The sequence below is a fragment of the Echinops telfairi genome, unplaced genomic scaffold, assembly GCF_000313985.2.
Source record: "Echinops telfairi isolate 266 unplaced genomic scaffold, ASM31398v2 ScPeMD7_7469;HRSCAF=8507_1, whole genome shotgun sequence".
In the NCBI taxonomy this organism is placed as follows: Eukaryota; Metazoa; Chordata; class Mammalia; order Afrosoricida; family Tenrecidae; genus Echinops; species Echinops telfairi.
Genome location: NW_022111373.1, coordinates 111,941,325 through 111,953,406, shown reverse-complemented (window position 1 = coordinate 111,953,406; position 12,082 = coordinate 111,941,325). Strand labels below are relative to the sequence as shown.

At 47.5% G+C, this 12,082-nt stretch overlaps 1 pseudogene; it reads left to right on the top strand.

The window, feature by feature from the left end:
* Nucleotides 1–4,852: 4,852 nt before the first annotated feature.
* On the top strand, nucleotides 4,853–8,654 carry LOC101657780 (annotated as a pseudogene).
* Nucleotides 8,655–12,082: the final 3,428 nt, after the last annotated feature.

The window sequence follows — 12,082 nt, the reverse complement described above, 5'->3', positions numbered from 1 at the left end:
GGAACCCCGTGGATGCGAGTTGGCAGCGAGTGCAGGATGCTGCCGTGCAAACCGCGGGGTCCGAACGCGGGCCGGCCCCGAGGAGGAAGCCGAGATTCGGCCGGCGGCCACCTGCTGAAACCATCCTGCCCCATTGCCCTGTTCTGTTTCCATGCCCGCCGTGTTATTCTTCCACTAAAACGACTTTGACCGCAAAACAATCAGGCAAAAGCCAATCCACTGCACAGTCTGGCCCTCTTTGCAGTCTCTACTTAAGGGTCGCTTGAGTCCTACCGAGTGAAGACGTCACTAACTTTGTTTTCTACCCTCCCTCTGGCCACCTTGCTAAGTATTAGCCTTGCACTTGATCTTGCAAAGCATGCTTGGCCATTAGAGCCGCTGCTCCTGGAAGGGATGGGGCGGCGGTTTTGCTCTGGACCGGCCCTTAGAAGACGGAGGACAGCGCGGTGAAGAAGCGAAGTGGGGGTCCCGGCGGTGGGATTGTCCCCCGGCTCCCGGAACCCCGCTGGCCACAGGGGGGTGGAAGGTTCCTGTGCCCGTGACCCTGGGGGAGAGGCTGCTGAGTCTTCTGTCTCTGTGGCTGTTAAAACTGTTACTCCGTGTAGATGATGCGGATTGATACTTTTAATACAGAAACCTACCAAACATGAAGAGATTTTATAAAACTAACCCTTGACCCCGCAACTTAAACTAAGTTCATTGGAAAGAAAGGCAAGCGTTCTCTTGTCTCAACTTTCAGCTTTCTCGCCCCTATTCAGCCTTTTGTTTTTCTACCCGGAGACTGGAAGTTAATTGAAGGGAAAGACTTTTTCTCCTAGCCACCTTTCCCGCCCGCCAGCTCCCAGTCAGTAAATGGCCCTGGATTCTTTCCTTGTTCCTGCGTGCTTCTTGTTTTTAAAAATCAGTGTTGGAGGGTTTTACTATTTAAAACAGGGAAAAACTGGAAGCACTTCCATGATCAAAAGTAGGGAATTGGTTATATAAATTATGACAGTTATTAAAAATGAAGAGGTAGATGTAGTAACTATATATTTATAGGAAATAATGTTCATGACATTAAGTCAAGCAAGAAATAACGATGTTAGCCTCTTTTTTATGAATGTTTAGACTAAATAGAAAGTTTAAAATGCATTTTAGAAAATATGATTCCATAGATGTCTGTGCATAGAAAAAGTCAAGAGGAGCTATACACCAAATATTAACTTGTTTTCCCTCGGTTGTGGAATTAAAGATGCCTATTTTGTTCTTGTTTGCTTTTCAACTGTTCTATAATTAGCATGTGCCCGTGTAAAATAAATTAAAAATATAGAAACTAAAAATAAAAGCAGCATAGAGTAGCATTATGAGGAAAATAAGATAGAAACATGGCTTCCTTTGGATACTCCTCTAATTCCAGACCCTTCTACCAGGTCTACATTTAGTTGTTCATTGCTGCTGTTGCACTTAGATTTAAGGGTGCAGTGCTATTAGAGCACTTTAAAGAAATGTTTGCTGCTCCTGTGAATTAACAGCAGTCCAACCACAACTAATGGGCTCCCTCTTTCACAGTTTGGTGAAAACTAGTCTAAAGCACAAGTCACCAAACTTGAGGTCTGGTCAGCACATTAATTTCTTATTTTGTTTTTGTTTTTGTATATTTCATCCTCTCTAGATTACACATTTCGCTATTTTAGAAAAATTGAGATCAGCGGGAATGCTCCCAGATTTGTATAATTGTTTCTATCATTTACTCTTTCTGTCCAGTCATTTCATGTCTGTATCCTACACTAACTCCATCCTAAGGCAAATTCATTTTCTCTTTCAGTCCTTCATGAATTGGTACAACTGATCTGCTTTTTAATAATGCACTGAATGTATATGAGAGCCGAAATCTGATAGCTTTACGTTTTAACTTATGTTTTTCTTTAAGGATCATTATTCAATTTTTCCATTTCTTCTAGCTGATAGGGGCTGGGGAAAGACCATTTTTCTTTAAGCTGACAAAGAAAGTGGTTTTTTCAGTTACTATTTCAGGCATTTAAGTGGCTAAATTTGCTGTTAGGGTAAAGGGCATTTCTAGTAAAAAGAACTTGTTCTTAGTGTTTATTAATAACAACCTACTAGGAAACAAGAGTTAGGGGAACAGATCTATTGTTGTAAGGAATACATTTCACACTGTTGCTGGCTTTTTAAACAATAGTTTTGATCCTTGGGGGCTGGTTATTTGTTTCAGCCCAAGTTGTTTTCTGAGAAACTTACCAATACCTCTTCCCTTTTCCAAACTTATTTTTCTTGCTTATTTTAGCCCACCCTATGTCTTACCCAAGAAGCCATGGTGGCATAGTAGTTAAAAGTGGTCAGCTGCTGCCCAAAAGGTCTGAGGTTCCAATCCACCAGCCTTCGCCAGGGAGAATGATATGGTAGTCTGCTTCCCCCTATGGGGCAGTTCCACTCTGTCTTACAGGGTCGCTATACACCAGAATAGACGCAGCAGCAACAGGTTTGGATTTGGGTTTATGTTTTGCTCATTTGTTTGCTTTCTACTTCTCTAATGTGCCAGATCATTTTGATTCTGCTCTGCTCATTGAGAATGTTGCTTCCTCTTGTACGTTTTCATTTCCCAACTAGGTTTCGTTTGCACCATTGATGAATGTCTTTCCTTATCCAATAAGTCATTGGGGGGCAGGGGTGTGTGTGTGTGTGTGTGTGTAAAAACATTTATGTCTGATAAGAGTTGTATGAGGCCCTAATAAAACGATTAAAATAAACAAATTGTCCCAACCAAACAACTGTATGCTGAGCAACTAACTCCCAAATAAACCCTACAAGCACAAGAATTGTCTGTGAGCTGTGCGTGACAGTTGTCACGAGTTCTTGAATCCAACATGGCAAGGATGACATATCAGAATTGGTTGGAAGTTTGGAGGGTGAAGCGTGTCTGATCTCTGCCTCACAGGAGCCTGGGACAGCTGCCGCTGCTGCCTTTCCTTATCCCGGGTGTAGCCAGTGCAATCTAGACCCCACAGCCATGTAGCACATGGTTCTTTTTCCCAAACCTAATCCCGGAGAGGGTCACGTGGTTGTTGGGGGTCGGGTCAGTTCTGAGCCATGTACTATAGAACTGCCCAGTTCTGCTTTGCTGTTACAGTCCTGGGTATGTTTGAGCCCATTGTGCAGTCGCTGTGCCAGTCCCTCTTATTTAGTATCTTCCTCTTTTTCGCTGGCCCTCCATGTTACCAAGCATGACATTCTTCCCCTGGGACTGATCCCTCTTGATAACATGACCAATGGAGGTGGAGATGAAGTCTCATTTTCCTCCCATCCTCAGCTCTGGAACTGCCTCTTCTCCTGTCTCATTAGCCTCATGGAGGTTAGCGTTTACAGCAGATAGGACAATTTCACCCGCTCACAACAACGGAGGGGAATCACGTATCACTGAGTCATGACCTAAACAGACTTGACCTCTATTTTGAGGGCACACAATTCCATAACACTCTCTTCTCATTTCAACGTGTGTAAGCGTTAAACTACGTTTTAAAGGTGGGTCGACACAGTATTGCCACATGTGGTATTAGTTCTATACTGGATCTTTTTATTTCAGTGAAAATCACAGCTTAATTCGTTTTTTTGGTAAAACACTTTTCCTACGTAAGTCTATAGAAATTGCTTCTTCAGTTTATTCCACTAGGCTTACCAAAGGTGTCATAGGAAATGCTCTACTTTGGACTAGCAGGGGAAATAGAGGGATAATCGATGTATATGATGTATATGAGGTCAGCCGTTGCCTAATGGATGCTATGCAACTCATGGCTGTATTTTAAATGCTTCAGATTTCATTATTTGTTTCTTTGTAAGAGTCTTTTAAAGCCACAAGTTCGTTTTGTAAGGGATAGTTTATAATATACACCTTGAAACCTGTTAACTGGATATAGTACATGGTCATAGACCAAAGTGGAAAGAACTCCTGGGAAAGTATTTTCAATCCCTCTGAGTTACTGAATTCGACTCTCTCACCAGGAAACCTTAATTGATGGTGTCTATTCAATTAACAAGTGACAACTCCAATGTTAATCTGTATAACTGTATAATAATCTGTATGGTAAATGTCCATCATTTCCTATATCTGGGGCCCCTACCCCTGGTCTTTCTCTCCTCTTTTTCTCTCTCCCTCCCTCCCAAATTCCTCTACCAAACTTTCTGAAAACAAAATAGTACTTTGAGATCACTGTGAAAAACAGTGAGTAACTGGAAAACTGGCAACAATGCAGAGAGCAAATGCCAGTAGCTTAACTGAGATCTGAAGACAGTGCTACCCCTGCAAGGTAGAGAAGAACTTGGGCCCTCGGGCCGGCCCTCCCCTGGCCCGGGGCCTTCCCGGAGGGAGTGGGGCCACCCTGGGGCTCTGGTCGGGGCAGGGGGCGCCACCTCCGTCCCTCACGGGAAGCAAAGTGCGACCCCTGGGCCGAAATCGGGGCGGAGGTGGCGGGCGCCGGGGGTACCGCGTCGCCCCCCTCCCGGGCGCCGCAGCTGCGGCTCAGTAACGTCCCTAGGAGACTCGCAGGAGCAACACGTGTCTGCTTATCAGGGTTGCTCCGCATCTGTGCTGCTGAGTGGGCGGCTCTGAGGTGTGAACCTGCCCACGATTGAGCCTGGCCTGTCAGGAGGGCCAGCCGCATAGGCAGAAAACAAGACACAGGGTCAGCGCGTGGCAGCCAGACACGAACAGAGAGACTCAAGCCCAGGCACATAGCCTCCATGCGGACCGTAGCCACAGCGGGGGTGGGGGGGGGGGGGGGGGTCACCTAGTGTCTCAGTGGGGCAGAAGATGGAGTTCTATGGCAGAGGCTTCTTAGGAGTTTAAACCCTTGTCCCAATGATGTCCTGTCTGCCCATTGGCTTGGAAGGTTCAGACCTATCTTCCGTCAACACCATGATATCGGCAGTGATGAGTGTAGGGAAGATCGCTGAGAATGGCATGAGCTCCCAGGACGTTAAGTCCCCCACAAAGCCTCCAGGACCAAACCGGATTGGCAGAAGGAACCAGGAAACGAAAGAGGAGAAGTCTTCCTATAACTGTCCCCTGTGTGAAAAGATTTGTACTACACAGCACCAGCTAACTGCACATCCGTCAGCACAACACAGACACGGGAGGAGCCGACCATTCCTGCAGCATCTGCGGGAAGTCGCTGAGCTCGGCCAGCTCCCTAGACCGCCACATGCTGGTGCACTCTGGTGAGCGGCCGTACAAGTGCACCGTGTGTGCGGCCAGTCTTCCACCACCAACGGAAACATACACAGACATATGAAGATTCATGAGAAGGACCCCAATGGCACCACAGCCACAGCCTCCCCCCCACCCCCATCCCCTTTGAAACGCAGGCGGCTGACCTCCAAGAGGAAGCTGAGTCACAACGCCGAGTCTGAGAAGGAAGACCCAGCGCCTGCCAAAAAGATGGTGGAAGACAGGCAGTCGGGCGACCTGGAGATGAAGGAGGATGCAGTTTTTCACTGCCCAGTGTGTTTCAAGGAGTTTGTGTGCAAGTATGGGTTGGAGACCCACACGGAGACCCATTCAGATAACCCCCTGAGATGTGACATTTGCTGCTTCACGTCACCTTTCGAACACACCGGGGTTTGCTGCGCCACAACGCTCTCGTCCACAAACAGCTCCCAAGAGATGCGATGGGAAGACGTTCATACAGAACAATCCTCTCATTCCTGCTGGCTTCCACGACTTGCGGTTCACTGACTTCTCCTGCAGGAAGTTTCCCCGGATTTCTCAGGCCTGGTGTGAAGCGAACCTGCAGTGGTGCATCAGCTAGCAGCAGCACTGCTTAGTATGCGAGACCTGAGACAAAGCATTTCCCATGCCCCACTCACTTGCCCTGCACCGGTAGACCCACAGCACTGGGGACGCGGGGCGGGAGAAGGCGCAGGCCAAGCCCCTGGCTGGGGACACACTTGATCAGAAAGTCTTCCTGGCCTTGTTGGGCCTGCAGCACACCAAAGACGTGAAGGTCACCCTTACTGAGGAGCCGCTGCTGGATGACAACCAGGCCATCCAGCTGGCGACACTCAGGTGCCAGCTACCTCAGGAGCCAGCCCGTGCCAGCCTGCTGAGTCTGTCCCCCTTTGAGGCCACTTCCCTTGGAGGCCAGCTCACTGTCCTCCCAGCCACCAAGGGAAGCATGAAGCATCTGTCCCTACAGCCCTTCCAGAAGGGTTTCATCATCCAGCCTGACAGCAGTATTGTGGTCAAGCCCATCTCCAATGAGTCGGCCATCGAGCAGGCCGACATCCAGCAGATCCTTAAGATGGCCTCCTCAGCACCGCACCCCCCCCCCCAGATCAGTCTTCCGCCCCTCGCCAAGGCCCCACCCACGCCCCTGCAGGCCATCTTCAAGCACATGCCCCCACTAAAGCCAAAGGCCCTGGTTGCACTGCGCACGGTGGTGACCACCTCCACACACCCGCCCCTGGTCAACACCCAGCAGGCGTCTCCAGGCTGCATCAGCCAAGCTGCCCAAGAGCTCCGTGGAGGCTGCCTCTAATGCCCACCTGCTTCAGTCCAAGTCTGGGGCCCAGCCCAGTGCCACCACCCAGCTTTTCCTGCAGCCCCATGTGGAACTGGCAGGCCAACCTGAGATGAAGACGCAGCTGGAGCAAGACAGCATCATCGAGGCACTGCTGCCCCTGAACATGGAGGCTAAGCTCAAGCAGGAGATCACAGAAGGTGACCTCAAGGATCTCATGGTGGGGCCCTCCGGCAAGAAGGTCCTGTACCCCTGCAGCTTCTGCAACCAGGTGTTCACCTTCTCGGGGCTGCTGCGTGCCCACGTGCGTTCCCACCTGGGCATCTCGCCCTACCAGTGCAACATCTGCGACTACATCGCTGCAGAAAAGCCGCCCTCATCCGCCACCTCTGCATACACAGCGGGGAGCGGCCCTACATCTGCAAGATCTGCCACTACCCCTTCACCGTCAAGGCCAACTGCGAGGGAGGGACATCTGCGCAAGAAGCACCTGAAGGCCACCCGCAAGGACATCGAGAAAAACATCGAGTCTGTGACCAGCAGCACCGCTGAGATAGTGGATGCCTTCTGCACCCCAGACACCGTGTGCCGGCTGTGCGGGGAAGACCTCAAGCACTCCCGGGCACTGCGCATCCACATGCGGACACATTGCGGCCGAGGCCTGGGCGGCTGCCAGAAGGGCCGCAAGCCGTTTGAGTGCAAGGAGTGCAGCTCAGCCTTTGAGGCCAAGCGCAACTGCATCCACCACATCCTCAAGCAGCACCTGCACGTGCTGAAGGGCCGGTGGCCCAGGCTGCCAGCTTGGTGGCGGAGGGCGGCTACGGTGCCTTCTCCTACCGCAAGCCCATCGCAGCCTTCCTGGAGCCTGAGAACGGCTTTCTGCACGCGGGCCCAGGCCCCCACGTCTCAGTCAAGCTGGAGCCCTCCAGCGGCTTCGCAGTGGACTTCAGTGAGCCACTGGACTTCTCCCAGAAGGGCCTGGCCCTGGTCCATGTGAAACAGGAAAGCGCTGCCTCCATCGTGAGCACCTCTCCCCTGGCCCCCTACGGCTGCTCCATGGAGCCCATTGACCTCTCCGTCCCCAAGAACCCCAGAAGAGGAGACAAGGAGACAGAGGCCCCCAGTGAGGCCAGGAAACCTGAGCAGGACCCCCGAGATGACGAGCAGCCCCTGGCTGCCCCACCCACTGGCCCCACTCTGCCGGGAGTGTTTGGGCCCAGTGGGGGCTTGGACAAGCCCGCAGGCCCTGCACTGGCCACCTCGACGGCACCACCGAGGGAGCCCCATGCTCAGGCCCTACAGGCCCCCGTGCAGCTCACTGTCCCCTTCTACTCCTCTCCCCTCCTGGCCTGCCCCACCCTCCTTAGCAACTCGGCCCTCATCAGCAGCTCAGCCCTGCTGCGGCCCTTGCGCCCCAAGCCACCCCTGCTCTTGCCAAAGCCCTCTGTGACCGAGGAGTTGCCCCCGCTGGCCTCCATTGCCCAGATCATCTCCTCTGTGTCCTCGGCCTCCACTCTACTGAAGACCAAGGCGGCTGAGCTAGGGCCGGCCAGTGCAGGCAGTGGTCCCTCAGGCCCCGACACTGGGGAGGGTGCCACGCCCAAAGCCACCCCTACCCCCGCTGACTTGACAAGCCCACAGAACTCTGGTGACCCGCCTGCCACAGCCACCAGCCCCGAGGCTGCCTCTCCCACCGAGCAGGGCCCAGTTGGCGCGTCCAAGAAGAGAGGAAGGAAGAAAGGCGTGAAGAGCAGGTCCAAGGTCAGCAGCGGCAGTGTGGACCTGGACTCGAGTGGGGAGTTCACCAGCATCGAGAAGATGCTGGCCACCACAGATACCAACAAGTCCAGCCCGTTCCTGCAGAGTGCCGCCCCTGCTGACCCCCATGGGCCTAGTGACGAAGAGCAGGCCAGCCCCCCAGAAGACAGGGCGTTCAGGGCCAGGCGCAACTCCTATGCCAACTGCCTACAGAAGATCAGCTGCCCCCACTGTCCCCGTGTTTTCCCATGGGCCAGCTCCCTGCAGAGGCACATGTTCCTGCACACTGGTAAGAGGCTACTTCCTGCCAAGGTGTGTGGGGGTGGGGATGGGGGCGGGAGCTTTGACCACAGCCAGGGTCCACCTTCTCTCTCCTGTTTCTGAAACAGCCGGCCTGCCTGGTGGTGGTGTGGTTAGTCCAAGGGTGCTCTCAATAACCAGCCTAGCCTCTAGTCCTGGGTCAGAACCTGCAGCACACAGCTGTGCCAGGTGTGTTAATGCAAACGAGCAAGGTGGCGGGGTCTTTCACACCCCAGGTCACGGCCAGAAGGGCTTCATAGGAAGATGTTGGCCCATAATGAACTTGGGGCTGAGATAGGGTCAGCTGTGTCCTGACATCGCCGCAGCAGCTCTTTGTGCTTAGAGCACTCTATGCTGTTGTTTTGGCTTTTTTTGGGGGGCGGGGTGGTGGTGCAGAGGAGGGATCCCCACAGAGTGATGCCGGCCACCTGGCCCAGCACACGGAGCCAGTGTCGTCTTCTGTGTGTTAAGAAAGCATTGTTACATTTTATTTAGGCGAAAATCGTCAGCTGCTCTAGGGTGACACCCAATTAGGAAACAGCATTCTAAGGAACTGGCTACAGTTACCAGAAAGATGGGTTTGTTTGCTTGCTTGTTAGCTTAATGTATTTAAGTTGGTTTTTTACAGAGAGGATTAAAATAAGGAATATACTTTAAATAATTTGACAGTGGATCCTTCCAATATCCAAATGACTGTACAAATATCACACTATACGTTGATTTGTAAAAAGACGTTTAAAATAAAGAACTTCCTCTAAAAAAAAAAGAACTTGGGATGCCTGCATTAAGCTAAGGTTTCCGGAAGCAGGCTAATGAGGCCCCAGGTTGGTAGCACCTCCTGGCTTCCAGTAGAAGCAATTACAAGTTCTTTCGACAAAAGCATACACTTAGATCAGCTCCTAGGAACGCCACAGGTTAAAAATCAAATGAAAAAAAGCTCACACTAAAAGGCCATCCAATTCTTACAGTAAAAGTCACCATGAGTAAGAATCAGAAGAAATCTCAACATAATTATGATCCAAATCCTTCACATATTGCTGAGCAGAAACAAAATATAAAGGAACTATATATGAAATGGTTTTATTTTAAATGAATAACTTCTGATTGTATCCATCAGGGAGAAATGGATAATGGATTTACATTCCCATAATAAGAAACCATTAAACTGGATGAAATATATAAAACACCGGTTTGGGGGAATCACACAATAGATGGGGTGGCACTATAAAGGAAACACACAAGGTGAACTCTGCTTGTTGCCAGAAGAAACCTTTCAAAGGGCAACCCAAGGGCTCTAGCAGGCTAGTTTGGGGAGGAAAACAAAAAGACACCCGTGATCAAAACCCACAAAGCTATGGAGCCCAGAAAAGAGCAGCCTCACTGGGTGGAAGAAAGAGAGATGGAAGTTCAGAAATAATAAAACAATTAAAATTGGAAGGACAGAATACCCGGAAGGAAGGAGTTGTTCAGAGCAGGGGTTCCAAAATTCTGCATACGACTCATTATTGTTGACTTAAATTTTAAATTAGGCAAGAACTTGGTGAGACTCTGGTAGATCTGGCACAGACTTCCTCCTGGGGACCCTGAACGGAATGGATTTCCAGAGACTGCTAAATTGGCAAGTCGAGTTCCAACCATCAATAGAAAGACATTTGTGAGCGCTCAGCTAGGACTCAAAAAGGCTAAAATTTAGGAATTTTACTAAGATACCCAAAAGGCTATATATTTTTTATTAAGATCCCTAAAAGGCTAAACATTTTTATTAAGATCCCTAAAAGGCTATACATTTTTTATAAGTTCTACTGTAAGAGGCAGTGGCCCCTCCACCCCCCGCTGGTATTGTAGAATAAGTAAATGTAGATGTAAAAAGTAAGGAAAACATGGCATCATCAGGAGGAAAATAATCAATAGAAACAGACTCAGAGACGATGCAGACATTGGAATTAGGAGACTTTTATAAATAAGATAAAAGATTTAAATAAAAGCTATACATTTTGAGGAAAAATATAAGGAATCTCATTAGATAATAATACAATAAAAATAGGTAAAATTTCTAGAGGTGAAAAAAACATATCAGGGATGTAGAAATCTATTAGATGATTAACTGATTAGACACTTGAAAAGATCAATTTATAGAGAGAGCAGTACAATTTATCTGAATGAATTCATAGAGGGGAAATAAAGACTAGAGAAACAAAAAAGGCGTAATGACCCACTTAACAAAAAATACATTGTCTGAAATACAGGGAGCTGAACTTACAGGAGAAGATGAGAGAAAAAATGGGACCCAGAAGCTATTTGAATAAATAATAACTAAGATATTCCAAATGTTGTGAAAACTGCCAAGAAAATAAGCAAGTATTAGAAAAAATAAACGCAAAGAAAACCAAGCCCAAGGATGTAATAGTCAATTTAAAAAAAAAAATCAAACATGAAGACAAAATCTTAATAGCTATTAGAGAAGAGAGCAACACTATAGGGTAGTAATGATAAGAATTAACTCCAGAATATAATAACATTATATAATTAGAGTGCAATGGATCATATGTAAAATAATTATATAGTAATAAAAATTTTAAATGAAGACACTTCCGATGAAAAAGGAAACAGATTTTTGTCATGAGCAGATGTGTACTAAAATAAACATTAAATGAAGCTCTTATATTAAAGGAAAGTGATAACAGATGGAAATGAAAATCTACATGAAGGAATAAGAATGAGAAAGTGGTAAATATATGGGTAAATAAAAATGTCTATCATGTCTTAATACTTTTCAAAGATAATTTATCACATATAACAAAGTTTATAGCAATGTGTTGTGAGTTTAAAAATAATAGGAATAAGCTAGAGACAGAATTGGATGATTGTAATGTTCTTACATTCTAAATGAAATTATGTAACATTAGTTCAAATTATAGAATGCTGAGTTAAGAAAGTATATTATAAAAATACCTAAATGGGAGATTTCTACCCGTCTCTATCAATTATAGTAAAAACAAACAAACAAACAAATAAAAAAGCGTGGGTCTCAGGGATGAAGTGGGGAGTGGGCTGGTGGCAAAAACAAACAAACAAAAAAACCACACACTTACTGATTTTAAAATTAATTTCAAAGCTAAATTAGTTAAAAAAACTGGCATAAAGATAGACAGATAGATCAACAGACTAAAATGAAAGTCCAAAAATAAACCATTATGTTTATGGCCACCTGATTTTCAGTCTGAGTGCAAAGATAATTCAATGTGGAAAGAATATTCTTTAAATAACAATTCAGAGAAAGCTGGATCTCATGCAAAACAAATGAAGTTCGATTTCTACCTAAGAGCATCTAAAAAATTAATTCAAAGTAGACCATAGATTAAATGCAAGAACAGAAACATAAAAACATGGAAAGAAAACCTCAGACCAAGTAATCCTGCCTTGGGTCAGGCAGTAATGTTTTAGCTATGATGCTAATTTCATAAGTGATGCAAGAAAGAAATGCATAAATTGGAATTCATCTAATAAAAAAC